This window comes from Cnephaeus nilssonii (genome assembly GCF_951640355.1).
Source record: "Cnephaeus nilssonii genome assembly, chromosome: 9".
NCBI lineage: Eukaryota > Metazoa > Chordata > Mammalia > Chiroptera > Vespertilionidae > Cnephaeus > Cnephaeus nilssonii.
In genome coordinates this window covers 18,757,036-18,776,003 of record NC_137080.1, presented here as the reverse complement: position 1 = coordinate 18,776,003, position 18,968 = coordinate 18,757,036, and positions in this window count along the sequence as shown.

Sequence of the window (18,968 nt, the reverse complement as noted above, 5' to 3'; positions counted from 1 at the left end):
CTTTAATCACTTGAAAAATGTTGTCCCATTTCCTTGTGGTCTACATGGTTTCTGTTGAGAAATCCACTGTCATTTGAAAAGTTTTTTTTCCCTATAGGAAAAGTGTTATTTCTCTTTCTCTGCTTTCCAGAGGTTTTCTTTGTCATTAGTTCTCAGATGTTTGATATTGATGTGCCTTTGTATGAATTTTTTTTATTTTCCTCATTCAGATTTTATTCACCTCCTTGAATCACTACCTTAACAATTGAATTCAAAGTTAAAAACTTTCCCACAAGACAAAGTCTAGTCCTAGATGAATTCATTGATGAATCACACCATAGTGACAGAAATTATATTAGTGGTTGTCTGAGGACAAGGAGAGAGGGCCAGGAGGAAGTGGGAGGAAGTAGTGACAAAGAATCTTGAAGAAACTTTTAAGGGTATGTTCATTATCTTGATTGTGTTGATGTTTTTGCAGATATATGCATATGTCAAAACTTATCAAATTGTATTCTCTATTATTTTTCTTTTTTTATTTATCTTTATTCTTGCAAGTATTACAGTCATTTGCTTTTCCCCCCTATTGGCCCTCTCTACCTCACACGCCTCCCCCACCAGGCCTTCCCTGCACTATTGTTTGTGTCCATAGATTATGCATATATGCATAAAAGTCCTCTGGTTCCAAATTGTATACTTTAAATATATGCAGTTTATTGTGTGACATTTTTATCCTTCTGAGTTACTTTAAAAATTTTGCCAGGTTAGAGAATTTTACTTTCAAATTCTTATTTTTCTATCCAGACCAAAAGTCATTAACATATCATCTATGTTTAATTGGTGTAATCATATTATCACTTGATCAAGTTCCGTGTAATAGCATTTTCATAATAAAGATAAATGTTCATTATAATTATTTGTAATAAGGTGATATTTATATGTTTAACCTCTATAGGCGGGGGGTGGGGGGGGGGGGGGTTGGGGTTGGGAGGGAGCATTGTATTTCAAATGAAGGGCTCCACATGCATGCATCAAAGTTCCTTAAAGATAACATTCATTTGAAGGGTGAATGAGAGAAAAAGAGGGAAGTAAGGGAGAGAAGGAGAGAGAAAGGAAGGAAGGAGGGAAGGTGAGGGGAAGGAAGGAAAGAAGGAAGGAAGGAAGGAAGGAAGGAAGGAAGGAAGGAAGGAAGGAAGGGAGGGAGGGAGGGAGGGAGGGAGGGAGGGAGGGAGGGAGGGAGGGAGGGAGGGAGGGAGGAAAGACTTAACATAGGCAAAGGAAAAACTTGTATTTTGCATTATAACTTGACTTCTGAAATCCCATAGACAGCATAAAATGTTCGTTTTTATCATTAGAGAAAGGAAATATATGTACTCTGGGTATGTATGAGATATGAAACTGAATGAGAGTTAAATGGACCAGCACAGTAAACAATTACATGATTCACAGAACAGGGTGGCAGAGCACTAAGGGCCATCTATCAAAAACTTTGAAAACAGCTGGATTATGGTAAAAAAAAAAAAATCACAGGACTCTTAGCAGTTGATATACACTGCCAGGCATATGCTTTTTGAAATGTGCTGATAAAATGAAGCTGCAATATTTAAAGAAGATTGCCTGGGATTTAGCATTCCCTTTCCCTCCATGATGAGGAATCATATCTTTTTGTTTGTTTTCGATGCATACTCCTGTTTGACATCTAACGTTCTACCCTGATCTCTAATAGAAATAATTTTAATTTGGTTTTAATAGCTCACAAAAGACGCTCTGCATATTAACCCTTGATCAATTTCTAAACACAGCTGACCTTTAATGTAATCCAAGTTATTGAATTTTTAAAAATAGAAATAAAGAAGAAAAGTTAAGGGTCATACAACAAAAGCAGTCCAGAAAGAAATCCAGGTCTACAGTCTCTTTCCTGAAATCTATGGGGCAAAATGTGTATCAAAGTTAAGACAGTGGCGGGGGGTAAGGGCATGGGGCGGGGTGGGGAATCAGGTGGAGGGGAGCTATGGGGGGAAAAAAAGAGGAATACCTGTAATAAACTGAAAATAAAGATTTTTTTTTTTTTTAAAAAAAAGAACATTAGAATGTTAGAACCAGAATGTGGTACCGTGGGGTCTGTGGAAGCACTGTAATCTAAGACTCAACCATTATTGCGGGGAACTGTAAAACAGAGATCATAAATCACCTCATGTTCAGCCAGCCATCAGAGCAGTTTCAAAACACCTTTTGGTATTCACATTATTTTGGATTTCAGATTCATAGGTAAGGCATTATTGTGGCATAAACAGAAGAAGATGAGCTTAAGTATAACATATATATATACACACACACACACACACACACACACACACACACACACATTTTAAAGGATTCACATTAACTTTCCAAGTGTTGAAAATATAGATGTATGGATGGTAGATTTCAACTATTGTATTTCAATTTTGGTTTTCCAGAGTTTTAATAGAATGGTCATGTAGTTTCTGAAAAGTATGACTATGAATCTCATGAACCCAATGTTATTTTTAGAGAAAAAAAATCTCAAGAATTATGAATGGTGGTGTGGTATGCAGAACTGTAAAAATTATAACGTATCATATTTAAGATAGTATATACTCAATATATATGCTTTATATGTTCTTATATTCTATCTAAGGTAGTAATTTATGTTCCAATAACATTAGAACCTCGTTATGATACTATCATCAGAATCTATGTAGAACGACCTTATAAATAAGGTCTAAAATCTAGTACATTGAAACTGAGGTCCAACTGATTTCTGTTTTATCTCAAATCCTATATAATAAAAGCGTAGTATGCAAATTGTCCCCTCGACCATGAGTTCATCTGGGAGTTTGACCAGGGGGCGGGGCTGGCCCGGGGAAGGGAGGGAGTATGCAACTGGCAGCTGGTAGCCGGCAGCCACTAGGGACCCTACAAGTGCATGAATTTCATGCACTGGGCCTCTAGTTTTTAATGAATGAAAGGAAAGAAGGAAGGGAGAAAGGAAGGAATGGAGGGAAGAAGGGAAGGAGGAAGGGAGGGAGGGAGGAATAAATTCAAGTGTACTTTATTTTGGTGAATAATATATTAGAGGCCCTGGCCAGTGTTGCTCAGGGGTTATAGCATTGGCTCAGGTTCCATTCCGGGTCAAGGGCACATACCTGTATGGCAGGTTAGATCCTATGCCCCAGTCAGGGTCATGCGTGAGTTAACCAATCCATGTGTCTCTCTCACATGGATGTTCTCTCTCCCTCTCTCTCCACCCCCCCCCCCCCCCCCAGCCTCCTTCTCTCTCTTCCACTGTCTTTAAAAAGCAATGGAAAAGCCCTAGCTGGCTTGGCTCAGTGGATAGAGCATCAGCCTGCATAGTGAAAGGTCGCGGGTTTGATTCCGGTCAAGGGCATATGCCTGGGTTGCGGCAAGATCCTCAGTGGGGGGCGTGCAGGAGGCAGCTGATCAATGATTTCCTCTCATCATTGATGTTTCTATCTCCCTCTTCCTTCCTCTCTGAAATCAATAAAAATATATATTTTTAAAAAACAATGGAAAAAATATCCTCAGCTGAGGATTAAAAATAAATAATAATAATAATATATCAGACATCTATGTATGATAGTAAAAATTGTTACCTCAGCCTTCCTGCTTAAATTTATTTTTTAAAATATATTGTTATTGGTTTCAGAGAGAGGAAAGGAGAGGGAGAGAGATACATGGATCACATGTGCCCTGACCAGGAATTGAACGGGTGACCTCCTAGTGCAGTGGTCGGCAAACTGCGGCTCACGAGTCACATGCGGCTCTTTGGCCCTTTGAGTGTGGCTCTTCCACAAAATAACACGGCCTGGGCGAGTCTATTTTGAAGAAGTGGCATTAGAAGAAGTTTAAAAAATTTGACTCTCAAAAGAAATTTCAATCGTTGTACTGTTGATATTTGGCTCTGTTGACTAATGAGTTTGCCGACCACTGTGGACCTAGTGTATGAGACGATGCTCAATCAACTGAGCCACACTGACCAGACTTCCTGATTAAATTTAAATAAGCACTTAACTTCAGCATGGTTTTCATATGTAATATTGTTTTTTAGAAACTTGATGTTTTTTTTTTTATAAATTCAGATTAGGTTGGGCTTCTTTGATAAATTGAAAAGAAGTTCTGAGTATACAAAAAAGATTGAGTACTTATATAGAGGTAAGATAATATTACTAGTAAAACTCATGACCCCCTTCCCACTCCTCAGCAGATATGAACTCTAATGTTATCCTGGGAATCATCTCATGAGTCTTTTCTTCATTTCATTAAGACTTTCTTCCTCAAATAGCAAAATATTTACTCATATAAGGAAATAAAATGATTGATTAATTTCAAAATAACAAAACCACTTCATTCCGGTCCCACATGAAGTTTTTTCACATATAATACTATTATTTAACCTCCATCACAACCCCCTCAAATGTGTACTATTATATATTTAACAGATCAGGTGAAGAGATTTACCCAGGCCAGAGGTGGACACAGTTTCTCGGTAGTCTACGTCAACAATTCTGTATATGACTGCTTCTAATTTTCTGATTATGAAAAAGAGTAAGTCTATAAAGCCAAATAGATATTTTCCTTAATGTCAGGAGCTTGATAGAATTCTCCACTAAATTCTCCCACCAAAACATCAAAATATACAGATTCTCTCCCAAAGTTTCTGGCAACAAGCCTGGTTACTCTCTAGAGATACACAAAGCAGAAGATAGGAAGTTGAAAGATAGGAAGTTGAGCTCAAATGCTTAATCTGTACTCTTATTCCCACACATCCAGCCTACTACGTGTTTTTAGCATCACATATTCCCTAACCTGCAATCTAAGGTTCTTGATGACCGTCATCTTTGTGTCTCCCTGTTAGACTGGGACATTTTAAAACTCAATGAAATTAGAAAAGCTTCAATAGCAGCATCTCTGAAATAGTAGTATGTCCTATTGCAATCTACATTTCTGTCTCTTTGGCCAAAGTGTCCAGGCAACTTCAGGTAGTGCCCAGATGTTTTGAGACATTTGATTAGCAGGAGTTATTCCTCTGAACATGTGAGGGCTTTATTATGAGACGTGTGCTGTTACCCTGATTGCTATTACAAAACTGTGGATTCTTCTTTCCTTTTGCCATAGGAGTACTTTATATTTTCAGTAGGATTCTCTCTGCATGAAATAATGTATTTAAATGTAGATTTCCTACAGCAACCCACAAGTACTTCTCTGTGAAATTTTGTTTCAACCAATGTACTCATATCACTTTTAAATGCATTTTTACTTACATTTGTATAATTCACCCTGGCTAGTAATTTTAGCCTTACCACAGACATTTTTTGTCATGTTCTCTAAATCTTAAAGTCCTAGAACTCTGAACCATATGACAAAAAGCTCTCTTTTTCTTGGACCCTCATTCTAATATGAAACGACAAGTCTTACATCATAAAATATTAAATAAAAATAAAATTTTCCCTCAATGCTAACATGATGAACTTGGATTAAAAAATAAAACAGACTGGCTTTTGCTAACTCTCATTATAGCCCTGCCAAAGGTAGCGTAACATTCTTATTTGGGTAAAGCCTACATATATTTTTTTTCTGGTCCCTTAACTGGTACTTTGGTTAAGCTTTTTAATCCAATTCCAATTTCAATAAACTTGATTGGCATGGAAGGAATGCAAGCATGGCTAAATTAAGTTTGTGACTTTAGGGCAGCAGGATTCACAGAGGCAGAGTGTGTGTGTGTGTGTGTGTGTGTGTGTGTGTGTGTGTGTGTTTCACCTTCATTTTCCATTAAGTAAGGGAAATGGAAGTGGATATTTTAGTCGTAGAAAGGCAGAGAAAAAATAGACTTCACAGTGGGGCTACTTTCTGAAATGAGCCATGAGCAGGAAGTAAATATTGTCTTTAAAGAAATAGAAATACCAATTCAGTATGTTGTATCAAAATAAAATGTACAATCCGAAAATATATCTGTTTTGTGGGCCTGAAATTTAACAAAATTTTGTGGACCCTTTTTAAGAAATGAAATAATTTATAATTTCAAAAGTAAACATTTAAATGATTTAAAATCACAATAAATTATTTATTTTGAAAACTGACAAATAAACATCACAAAAATTCAAGACAAACGTAATATTTTAATAATTAATTTTATATATCTGTGTAATACTCTTTTCTCCGGCACCTCTTTATATGATGGTTCTATCTCTATGTTCTAAAAATGGAATGGAAAGATAATGCAGTCTGTCTTATAGCATAGTAGTTCAGATGCGTTTCAAATGAATGATAGTGTAGAAAGCTTTATTTCAGCCTCACAATTTGTGGTTGGTAATGTCATGCCAAGGTGCCCCTATGTTGCAGTGCATAACATAGGTGACTTTAAAACAGACATATATAGCATTTGTAGTACTGCCTTAGTTGTGTGCCCTATAGTCAGAGGTGTTCTAGAAACTCCATTATGCATAATTTTTGTCAAAAAATGATAAATTTATGGAGCATTTATAACTGTGCATGTTAAATTATTGAGTATGTTTCTAAAAGGAGATGACTTCTGTTTGAATGAGCATCTTCCCCTTACATTTATTTTATTTTTTCTTCATTGCCATGTGTCCAAAAGTTATTTTAAGTGTTTGATTTTTTAAACAATGATCTCAATCTTGGTTCTGGCTCCATACATTATAAATCTGCTTTCTTCTCCACCACCTATATAATTCTAGTGTTAGTTGCTGTAGAACCCTTTCATATGCTGATACAATCTCTGTCTTCTACCTTCGTATCATGACCCTGGGCGAGTCAGCACAGAACGTTCATGGGAGAAGCCATTTCTATACTAGGACAAACAGGAATAACTTAACAGCAGATGAAAGTGATTGCAAACCATAAAATTTTATTCCACTGAACCAGGATTTCTCAACCTTGGCACTATTGACATTTGGGGCCCAGTGAATCTTTGTTGGCAAGAGGGAGGGGCAGTCTGTGAATTCCAGGTTGTTTGGCAGCATCTCTGGACTCTATATGCCAATAACATTCCCACTCCCCACCCCGGTTGTGACATCCAAAAATGTCTATAGAAATTGCTAAATGTCTCCTGGGGGTCAGAATCACACCCAGTTGAGAACTGCTGAATTAGACAAATCTAACTGCATTCCTAACTCATCAAGTTAACCGAATACTAATGTCACTGTTCAGTGCGACAAAACATAACACAGGACAAGCTGAAGAGGAAGGAAACAAAGAACCAACTGCAGGTTCAGTATCTTTTTTTCTCAAATCTTACAAAAAGTGTATGATTTTATGAACACATTGTTAGGGACCTCCCAGGGTTTTGGAAGGGTCCATGCACTGCGGGCTTTTCCTTAACTTCATTTTGAATCAGGTTGCTTGTATGTGAGACTATAAAGACTTCTGGTATTTTTATGCTCTATTATTCAACTCGAGGCCTGGTGTAAGAAATTCGTGCATGGGGGTAGGGTCCCCTCAGCCCTGCCTGCACCCTCTCCAATCCGGGACTCCTCAGGGGATGTTCGACTGCCGGTTTAGGCCTGATCCTGAGGATCAGACCTAAACCGGCAGTCGGACATCCCTCTCATAATAGGGGACCACTGGCTCCTAACTGCTCACTTGCCTGCCTTCCTGATTGCCCCTAACAGCTACCCCGCCAGCCTGATCACCCCTAACCTCCTATGCCTGCCGGCCTGATCGCCCCTAATTGCCCCCACTGCTGGCCTGGTCATCCCCAACTGCCCCCTCCCCCCACTGGCCTGGTCACCCTCAACTGCCCCCCCACCAGCCTGGTCGTCCCTCACTGCCCTCCCTGCTGGCCTGGTCGCCGCCAACTGTCCCTCTGCTGACCAGGTCACCCCAAACTGCCCCCGCCACTGGCCTGGTTGCCCGTCACTGCCCCCCCTGTCAGCCTGGTCGCCCCACGCAGCCTGCTGTTCAGTCATTTGGTCGCCCCTCACTGCCCCCACTGCTGGCCTGGTCACCCCACGCAGTCTGCTGTTCAGTCGTTTGGTCGTCCCTCACTAACACCCCTGCCAGCCTGGTTGCCCCCAACTGCCCCTCCCCCCGCCTTGCCGGCCTGGTTTCTGCCAACTGCCCCCCCAGCCTTGCCGGCCTGCTTGCCCCACACAGCCTACTGTTCAGTCGTTTGGTCGTTCCTCACTAATCCCCCTGCCGGCCTGGTCACCCCACGCAGCCTGCTGTTAGGTCGTTTGGTTGTCCCTCACTAACTCCCCTGCCAGCCTTGTTGCCCCACGCAGCCTGCTGTTCGGTCATTCCTGTAAGGGCGTCCTGACCAATTTGCATATTACCCTTTAATTAGTATAGATGGTTCCCTGAACTTGGATGAAATGTTCCTAGTTGGCAGTGATTGTTTAAATTGTACTGAATAGGAAAAAAGCTAAATCAGTGAATGATTCCTGGGTTTCCTCGTTCATTGTTTCTCCCTTGTCTTTGGGGAATATAACTATAGGTCTGTCAGTGAAAAACATATGTGTACTGCCCAAATAAGATTAGAGAGCTAAGCATTAAATTAAATTTAATATGTTTCTTTCTGCACTATATTTTTCAAGCGTAGTTGACAATGAAGCCTTCTTTCATGGTCACTCTCATTACTTTACTGGACACTAGTATTATTTGGAAAACAGTTTAGTGAATGCTGGTGTTGTGGTAAGAAGATGGCATTTGGCACCAGGCATTTTGGGGTCCAAATCTTGGCTCAGCTCTTTGGTAGCAATGTAGTTGTAATAATATTAATGAACCTTTCCAGGCCTGTGAAATATTATCTGTAAACCTGAGATCAAAATACCTGCCCTCAAGTATTCCTGTGAGGTTTAAAGATAACACAGTGAAAGTACCCTGTACAGTGCTTAATACGTGGTACATATACCATAAATCACAGCTTCTAGTAATGTTTAAGCGTGTTTTTTTGAAAAGACGTTAAGGAAGCATTAATCTGAAATCACTGAGAAAACATTTTACTGAGTTTTGATTCTATTAGCTTCTACTTAATGTATGTTGATTGACTTTCTAGGTAGAATGAAATATTCCTGGATTTGCTAAACCTCAGGAACGCTCAATAGTTATCTATGTGACAATCTCTTGGGTCTAGAAAAAGAAAACAAGCAGCTTTTTCTAGTAGGGAATAATTCACTGTTAACTGAATATGGTCTTACATGAAGTAATAGTATTCTCAGTAAGGTTATATACTAAATATTAGCTGTAGTTGTGTCTGAGTGGGTAGATGTTGTGGTGGGTTACAATTTTCTTCTTTCCAATTTTTTCATCATAAATATTTTTGTAATGAGGATAAAATGTTGTTGTTTTTTAATTTTAAAATAATAAAACCCTGAGATTTTTTCAGGCCAATGTTCTGGTAACATTTATGCTCCTAGTAGGAGGAGATTGTGTCTATTTAGATAGTGCAATACAATTCTTGCAAGACCTAAAAATAATCATAGTCTTTAGAGCTGAACAAGATCTTAAGGATCATCTTTTCCTGGGCTTTCCAGTGAAAATATGAAGAAAAAGATCCCTAGGAGTGCAGGGTGCTGGCAAGCAGTTAAGCACAGAACCAGGACACCTGTGTTTGTCATCATGTTTATGTGTAACAAACAACAAAGATCCCAGGTGACTGGGAGAAAGGTTGACTAAATGTAATGATGATTCCTGTGCTGTCGGTTCTATTAATCATATTCTAATTCCATCCAAATTATCCCAAGTCCCAACGTCCTTATTTCTTTGCCTCCTACAACAAGCCCTCAGTGGCAAAAATCTAAAATAGTCACAGACTGTCTTGTAATCTTCCCCTATTCCTTTTGGCATTTTCTCCCAAACTCTGAATCTTGACTCTCCTCCTCTACCCACAATGTCTTATGGTATTTCTGGCTGCCTAACGTCTCTATCCTGGCCTTCAACCAAAACTTCCCCACTTCAAAATACTCATAATTCCAACGATTTACCCCTCTTTTCCTAGTGCTGGCCTGCTCCAACTTAAACTTCAGGATTTACCTCAAATCTGTGGTCTTCTCCCTGAAGCCGGTATCCAACTCCCAAGATAGAGGCTGGTGCTTTCTCCATACAATTATTATTTGTTAAACTATCATGTGTTTCTTTTCCCAACAGGCATATGGGTCAGATAAGTCGTACTCATTTTTGTAATAAGTTAACCTCAGAAGCTAAATAAATGAGTGAATTCGTGTCCTTAAGGTAGCTCATCTCTACTGGCTTTTTAGAGAAAAATTATATGATAAAATAAATCAAACTGAGGTACAAATGATGGATATGCCGTCGGCTCTCCCCTCACGGGAACGTTTCAGTGTTTGGTAAGACACATAAAATAACGGCATTCCGCACTCTGGGAGATGTCAGGTCGTCCTGGTCCACAGGCTGGTCTGTACTTGACGTGTGTGGCGGCTGGAAGCGCCTGGCACAGGAACTAGTGAGGCAAATCCCTGGGAAACCCTGGGAAGGCACCAGGAAGTTGGAGAGAGAGGGGGGAATGAGAAAACATGACTGCAGCAACTGTTATTGCAGGTCCTAAAGCAGGAACTCATTCCCTATAGAGGTCTGGTGCCCAAACAGCTCCCTGACTATATCGATTAAGTTAAATACAGCCTCTTCTATGGTTGACATCAGAATACATTTCATTCTCCAATTTCACATTTTAGTAGCACAAACTGACAACCCAGATCCCAAATTGTCCCCATTAGAAGTGAGAGAAACAGATGGAAGGGGAATAGGCAGAGGGAAGATATTTGTCACCCATCCTCACTAGAAAATGACAGAAATTAATTGCTTCTTCATCTGTGTTTGCACAGCAGGTTATTTGCACCTCGGTAGTGCTGATCATGTTTGCCTTTCTTTCTTTTTTTTTTTTTCTTTCCACCTGTCATTCTGCCTGTACCCACACTCACTATTAGTGGTAACTTATGCTTTTGGAGTTACAGGACCCTTTGCTCTATCTCTGTACCCTTCAATGCCCAGCACAGAGTATCTATATATATAAAAGCCCAGCAACCAGAACAGCAGAACAACCAGAACAACTGGTGACTATGACACACATTGCGGCAGCCAACCAGCCTGATCCGGGCCCTGATCACACTCCCTCCCCACCCCCCGCCCACTGGCCCCACCCCTGATCAGCCCCTAACACCCCGATCAGGGGCGGGGCTGGCTGGCCAACCACCTGCAGCCCCTAACTCCCCACCAGCCCAGCCTGGGGCCCCCATCGGGGTGGGCCAGCCGAACCCCACCCATGCACGAATTCATGCACCGGGCCTCTAGTTAAATATAAGAAGAAAGCGAGAGAAAAGGAGGGAGGGAGAGCTGCAGAGAGGAATTGCCCTAATAGGAAGGTATTGCTTAGTATGACGTGGGCATATGAGGGTGGGGGAGGGGAGGTAAGTGGGTGGGTTGTGGTTGGGGGAATGGAGGTTGAGGGTTAAGAGGAATAAAAAGGAGCTGGAGATGATAGACCAATTGCAAAACCTAGTTTCAAATTCACTTGCATTCTCTGTGATTATTGCTGAGAGTTTTGCCGAGCCTGGTGTTTCAATTTGTATTGAAGTAGTTAGGACCAACTTCTCAATGTATTCCACTGCTAAATAATTAATCTGCCCTTGGGCTCTTTAGTAAACTGATCAGCAGTTGTATTACTACTGGACAAAATAGCTCTGTGATGAGTCTTGTCACTTAACCAACCCAGGTGTCATTTTTCTTCATTGAGAAATCATACCTTTGGATCTGAATCACATAATTTCTTCTTAATGCAAGAAGAGGTTGCAGTGATTTAAAGGCATTTCTAATGTCTTACTCAGTCTCCTCAACCATGTCATTTTGCAAGGATTTATAGATGCTGTACTAAGATTTATTTTTCTTGACAGTTTTGTGAAGAACCTGGAGGACCTGGTGGGTCATCCTAATCTCTTTCTCTCACCACAGTCCAAGGATAGCTGGCAGAATGTCACAGAGGAGAGAGGAATTTCAAATTTATGTGACTTAGAGTGAATAACCTTAGATTACATTTTCACCAGTAGCCTTGTAGAATGTAGGAACCACCCCCATTCCCTATTTCACCCTGACCAGTGGTTAATTAGCACATACTTGAGCATGCCCTTGGGTAAGACACCCTTACATTCTGTGACTTGGCGTTATTCACATAAAAAGATTTAAGAGGCAGGAAGGTTGAACCCCTTCAGCTATCTTACGAATCTGCAAAAACTTAGGTACCCGTTCTCCTAGGGTAGTTTTGTTCATTTTACTTATTTGTTGGTGGGATTAAATCATGGTTCAGAAAATGAAAGCCAATACATCCTCTCTAATAAAATGGTAATATGCAAATTAACCATAACTCCGCTACATAAGTCACGCCCACCAGCCAAGCCACGCCCACCAGCCAATCAGGGCGAGTATGCAAATTAACCCCAATCCAAGATGGCTACAGCCACAGTGAGCAAGGTTTCCCAGGTAACAGAGGAAGCCAAGCTTTCCCATAGCCGTTGCAGGCCTAAGCCTCCACTCAAGCTACAAAGTTTCAATTATAGAAGGTAAACAAATTCAAACAAATGGCGGCAGAATGGAGCTTGAGAGAGCAGGCCACAGTTGCCGGCGGCAACAGGGGAAGCAAAGCTTTCCACACACCCTGGCCGGGCTCACCCGCTTAAGGCTACAAAGTTTCAATTGTAGAAGGTGAATTAACTGCCACAGAAATGGCTGCCGGAGCCCCAGGCTTGGCTCCGCTCCAAGCTACAAAGTTTCAATTGTAAAAGGAAAATAAATTCCAAATACCAGGGCCTCCCCTTGGGTTGCCAGGGGTCGTGGCCGGCCTGCAAACCACCACAGGCCCCTCGCTCAGGCCGCCCCACCCCCCAAGGGAATCCCCACCCTTATCTGTGACCCCCTTCAGGGCAAACCAGCTGGCCCCCACCTGTGCACCAGGCCTCTATCCTATCTCATAAAAGAGTAATATACAGATTGATCATCACTGCAACACACAATATAGCTGCCCCCATGTGGACACAAGATGGCCACCACAAGATGGCCAGCAGGAGAGGGCAGTTGGGAGGCACCCGGCCTGCAAGGGAGGGCAGTTGAGAGGGACCAGGCTTGCAAGGGAGTGCAGTTGGAGGTGATCAACCCTGCAGGAGAGGGCAGTTAGGGGTGACCAGGCTGGCAGAGGAGGGAAGTTGGGGGCAAACAGGCTGGCAGGGGAGCAGTTAAGCATCAACCAGGCTGGCAGCGGAGTGGTTAGGGGGTGATCAGGCTGGCAGGCAGAAGCGGTTAGGGGCAATCAGGAAGGCAGGCAGGCAAACAGTTGGGAGCCAGCAGTCCTGGATTGTGAGAGGGATGTCCGACTGCCCTCCAGCAGTCCCAGATTGGAGAGGGTACAGGCTGGGCTGAGGGACAACCCCCTGCCATGCACGAATTTCGTGCACTGGGCTTCTAGTTTATATATAGAAAAGGCTAATATGCAAAGTGTCCCCTCAGGAGTTCGACCAGAAGACCAGGAGTTCAATCGCTCGCTATGATGTGTGCTGACCACCAGGGGGCAGTGTGGAATGAAGGAAGGCCCTGGCCAGCAGCTGGCAGCCGGGGAAGGGAGGCCCCAGCTGGCAGCTGGAAGGCCCTGATCAGCCCTGATCGCTGGCCAGGCCTAGAGACCCTACCCGTGCATGAATTTCATGCACCAGGCCTCTAGTTAAAATATAAACAAGTAAAGAAAGCAAGATGGAAGGAAAGCCAGGGTAGAACAGTAACATAAGACCACTAGAAATTTATCATATTCAGTGCAGACCAATGAGTCATGCACAGTTACTAAATGTGACTACAAACTTAGCTCTGACTTTTCCAGCAGTCAAAGTAAAAATGGAAACCCTGATAGTAATGCATTATTTTCATGAAATACAAATACAGATGGTTTTAAAGAAAAAAAAAATCTATTAATTATACATTCTTTTCTTATACTGAGTCAAAATTTTACTTTGGTAACATTACTATGTTGAACCTAGCCTTAGTTTCAAAAGTGAAATACAATGAAAGTCTCTCTTTTATGACATTTTTCAGATATTGCATTATTGATCGTAATGATGGCTGCTGTTCTTTCTAGGCCATCTATCTGTCTTACTTATTTGTTTATCGTCCTTCTCCCTCTGCCAGAATATCAATACAGGGCAGAGATTTTTGCCTACTTTGTGCCCTGCTGTGTAAGCAATACCTAGAACATACCCAGTACTCTGAGGCAAACAGTGAATATTAAGTAAATAAAATCAGGTTGTGTGGGAAAGGCTGGCAGGAGGGGTATCTTAGTCAAACCACCCTGAATTAAGGCTATAAAGAGCCAGTAATTGGATCCTGGACCATCCACCTGATCATGATTTGTTTACTGAAGTATTTTACTGATAACATTCTGAATCAGCTTTCCCTCTTGAAGCTATCTAGTAAGGGGGGCAGGGATCTCACACACAGATCTAAGATAACTTAAAGAGCCACAAACTATCAAATCTCACTTGATCCCAGATGCCTTGAATTTTGACTCACGGCTCTCATGGCTGCAATAGGAACTGAATCCTGAGTGTGGCACAACGCGTTGTGGATAAAAGCCTTCAATATCTCTGGCTGTAAATAAGGGATGTTGACATCTGTTTGTTATGCACAAAAGAGAATACTTCGTCAACAGGAAGAACAAACATACACAAACAAACCTAATAAGTCTGCATTCTTGAACAACACTGTAGCTATAAACCAAAATAATTAGAAATGGAGTGAAGGGGGGAAAAAATCGGCTTCAATATCTTGCATCAGAAAGATACTTTTGAATTTCAAATGGCCATAGGAGTGAAGATTTCTTACTCTGTTCTAGTATTTGTAAACCCTCTGTCCAGGGGTTGTTCTGCCATTAGCTCAGAATTCTACACCTTTTTCTGGCAGATTAAAAAGCCACTTGACCTTGAGAAGTCTTTTCACTCATTTGTTCATTCGTTTATTCATTCCTCAAGTATCATTCAGTGAAAAATTGTGCCAAGGAAACTGTTCTGTGGGTGAAGATACAATGATAAGCAATATACAGTCCTTGACTTCCCAGGAAATTAAAGTGACAGCCTATGCACCAACCAATGACACCAAAGTTTGATTTCTGAGTAGTAAATGATCCCCAGAATTATTGACCAACTGATTCGTACATAAAAGATTTAAGCAAGTGGATGGGAGGAAATATAGTCTCAGCCCCTGCAATAGCTTACAATGTATGGAGATGGCATGATGACAATTATGACAAGAAGTAAACCAATTGCAAATGATGATCATCTATAAGATGACTACTGATAAAGGCCTTCTTCTGGTTCATGGGTTCCTCTGACTAAAAAATACGTAAAACTAGACCCGTGGTCGGCAAACTGCGGCTCGCGAGCCACATGCGGCTCTTTGGCCCCTTGAGTGTGGCTCTTCCACAAAATACCACGGCCTGGGCGAGTCTATTTTGAAGAAGTGGCGTTAGAAGAAGTTTAAGTTTAAAAAATTTGGCTCTCAAAAGAAATTTCAATCGTTGTACTGTTGATATTTGGCTCTGTTGACTAATGAGTTTGCCGACCACTGGACTAGACTGTTGATTGCTAGCATTTATAACAAAGGAATTGTAATAGAATGTTAAGAACTATATTCATTGCAAATACAAATATTGCAAAAAGAATTTTAAAATGTTTATACATTTTCTTTCACAAAGTACAATTATGTGGAAATTAAATATACTGTTGCCATTCAACATTCGTGTTTTGAAACAGCATGTAACACTGCAAACTCTGAAGTCAGAGCGCCTCGGTTTGCACTTTAGCTCCATCACCCACGTAAGCAATTTGCTTAATCTACTTGAGCATCAGTTTTCTCATTTTTTAGTTGAGCGTATAAAATGGGTATAATTGCTTTAAGGATCAAATTGATGCCTGAGGAATTAAAGGGCCAGAAATCCCAGATACCAGTGGGAATGAGGCTCTTGAGATATCTTCAGAAAATGAATTTTCTAAGACTCGCACAGGGGGATGGAATGTGGAAGAAGGCTTTATTTGCGTCAAGTTACATTTCTTGGGTTCCAAAGTCCCCTGCCCCTTCAGCCAGCCCTGGAAGAGGGGCCGCTGGAAGTTCAGCAAAGCCAGAAACAGGGCCAATGTTCAGAGTTTCCGTTTCATGTTGCAATGGGGTGTGGTTCAGCATTCAGGCCAGATTAAAGTCCATTAGTCCCTGTGTGGAGCCCAACAAGGCCCTGTGCCCCAAGAGGGCTGGCGGGTGAGGGGGAGCCAAGAGAGAGGAAGGGAAAACTTCCTTTGTTTGGAAGTTTATATATTTAAATTTTGCAGGCTGGCCATGGCCACGCCCATTTTGGCCAATGACCTGTTTCCAGGTGTGACTGACAGGCAATTAGCCTCCCATGTTACTCAGACTTTACTGGGCATGTGCTTAAACTGTCTTTGTCTAGTCCATTCCCCCCATCAATCAGCGAGGAACAGACTTGGAGTGTTAAATGTAGCTTTTTGGCAAAGCTGTATTAATGGCATGTCTATAGTATTTGGTCTCCCCTTTCACTCCTTTCCTGTTAGATAATAACCAGGTTATTATAAGGGTATAAAAATGAAATAACCCATGTGTATTAGCTTCCTATTGCTGTTGTAAAAAAAATGTTAGAAACAGTGGTTTAAAGGTACACAAATTTATTATCTTATGATTCCGGAGGTCAGAAGTCTGAAATCAATTTCAAAGCTGGCAGTGTAGCATTTTTCTCTGCACTGTGTTCTCTGCTTCCATTCCTTCATCTTTTATCCATCTTCTATTGCCTGCCTCTTTATTCTAAACAAATGTACTTTTTAATTATAGTTAACATACAATATTATATTCAGGACAACATAGTGATTCAACATTTATATACTCCACTTGTGGAGTGGTCACCATAAGTCTAGTTACCATCTGTCATCATACATAGATCATAGATATTATGATATTATTGATTGTATCCCCTATGCTGTATGTTACATCCTCATGACTTATTTTATAACTTTACTAGTGGCCCAGTGCACAAAATTCGTGCACGGAGGGGGGGGGGAAGGGCTTTCTCTCAGCCCAGCCTGAACCCTCTCCAATCGGACATCCCTCTCACAATCTGGGACTTCTGGCTCCTAACGGCTCACCTGCCTGCCTGATCGCCCCTAACTGCCCTCCCCTGCCGGCCGGGTTGCCCCCAACTGCCCTCCCCTGCTGGCCTGATCTCGCCCCCAACTGCCCTCCTCTGCTGGCCAATTTGGTTCTGATTGATCGGTTTCTATGCCAGTCAGCATCAAAAGCTCCACCTGCTAGGCAGCCATTGGCTCCCCACAGCACCCAGATTTGGGTCTGATTGGTCGGTTTCTATGCCAGTCAGTGTCAGAAGCTCCACCTCCTAGGTAGCCATTGGTTCTTCACAGCACCCACATTTGGTTCTGATTGGTCAGTTCCTATGCCAGTCAGCGTCTCTGGGCCTATCAATGGGGCCTGATCAGAAAGGCGGGGCTGATCAGCAGCCCCAGTGGAGGCCTGGAGAGAAATGGAGGTGCGGCTGCTGGCCAGACTGGGAGAGAAAGAGAGAGGCAACTGCTGATCAAAAGCTGCCACAGAGTCAATGGATCAGTCCCTGCTTCTCTCTTCAGGCCTCTCTCTGGCCCTGATTCGTAGCCCCCTCAGCAGTCAGTGCTGGGGGACCGTGCCCACAGCAGAAGCAGTCCTCGCTGGGTTGCCACGGCAACCCAGCACTGACTGCAGGACTGACTTCTGGTTGGTCCAGCCTTGGTTCTTATGACCCAGGGATTTTATATATTAGGATGTTTGTACTTCCTAATCTCATTCCCTTTTCCACTCATTCCCATCACCACCCTTCCTTCTGGTGACTCAGTTTTTCTCTGAATGAGTTTTTTGTTTCATTTTGTTTATTTGTTTTGCTTTTTAGATTCCACATATAAGCAAAATATTACGTATTTGTCATTGTCTGTCTGACTTATGTTCAGTGACATAATACCCTCTAGATCCATCCATGTTGTGTAAATGGCAAGATTTTATTTTTTTATGGTTGAGTAATATTCCAATATATACAGAAAGTAGCAAAAAATAAGTTTACAGTTATTTATATGGACTATAATACAATAATTAATACATAATACCAGAATAAACTCTATTTCATGTCATTACAATTGTAAACCTACATTTGTCCCACCCTGTATATATACCACATTTTCTTTTTTTTTTTTACATTTTTGTTATTGATTTCAGAGGGGAAGAGAGAGGGAGATAGAAACATCAATGATGAGAGGGAATCATTGATCAGTTGCTTCCTGCACGCCTCCCACTGGGGATTGAGCACACAACCCTGGCTTGTGCCCTTGGCCTACATAGAACCTGGAACACTTCAGTCCGCAGGCCAATGCTCCATCCACTGAGCCAAACCAGCTAGGGCAGTACCACATTTTCTTTATCCATTCATCAGTTGATGGACACCCAGGTTACTTGCTTATCTTGGCTATTGTAAACAATGCTGCAAGGAACACAGGGATGCAAATATCTTTTCCAATTTTATTTTTGTTTTCTTTGAATACTCAGAAGTGGAATTGCTGGGACCTATGGTGGTTCTATTTTAAATTTTTTGAAGACTCTCCATACTGTTTTCCACAGTGGCTGCACTTGTTTACAATCAAAATGGTGAATGAGGGTTTCCTTTTCTCCACATCCTCTCCAGCACTTGCTATTTGTTGTCTTTTTAATAATAGCTATTCTGACAGGTAAGAGGTAATCTCCTACTGTGGTTTTGATTTGTATTTCCCTGATGATTAGTGCTGTAAAGCATCTTTTCATGTATCTATTGTCTATTCAGGTCCTCTGTCCATTTTTAAGTTGTGTTTCTGATGTTGCATTGTATGTATTCTTTATATATTTTGTTTATTAAACTCTTACCAAATGTCACT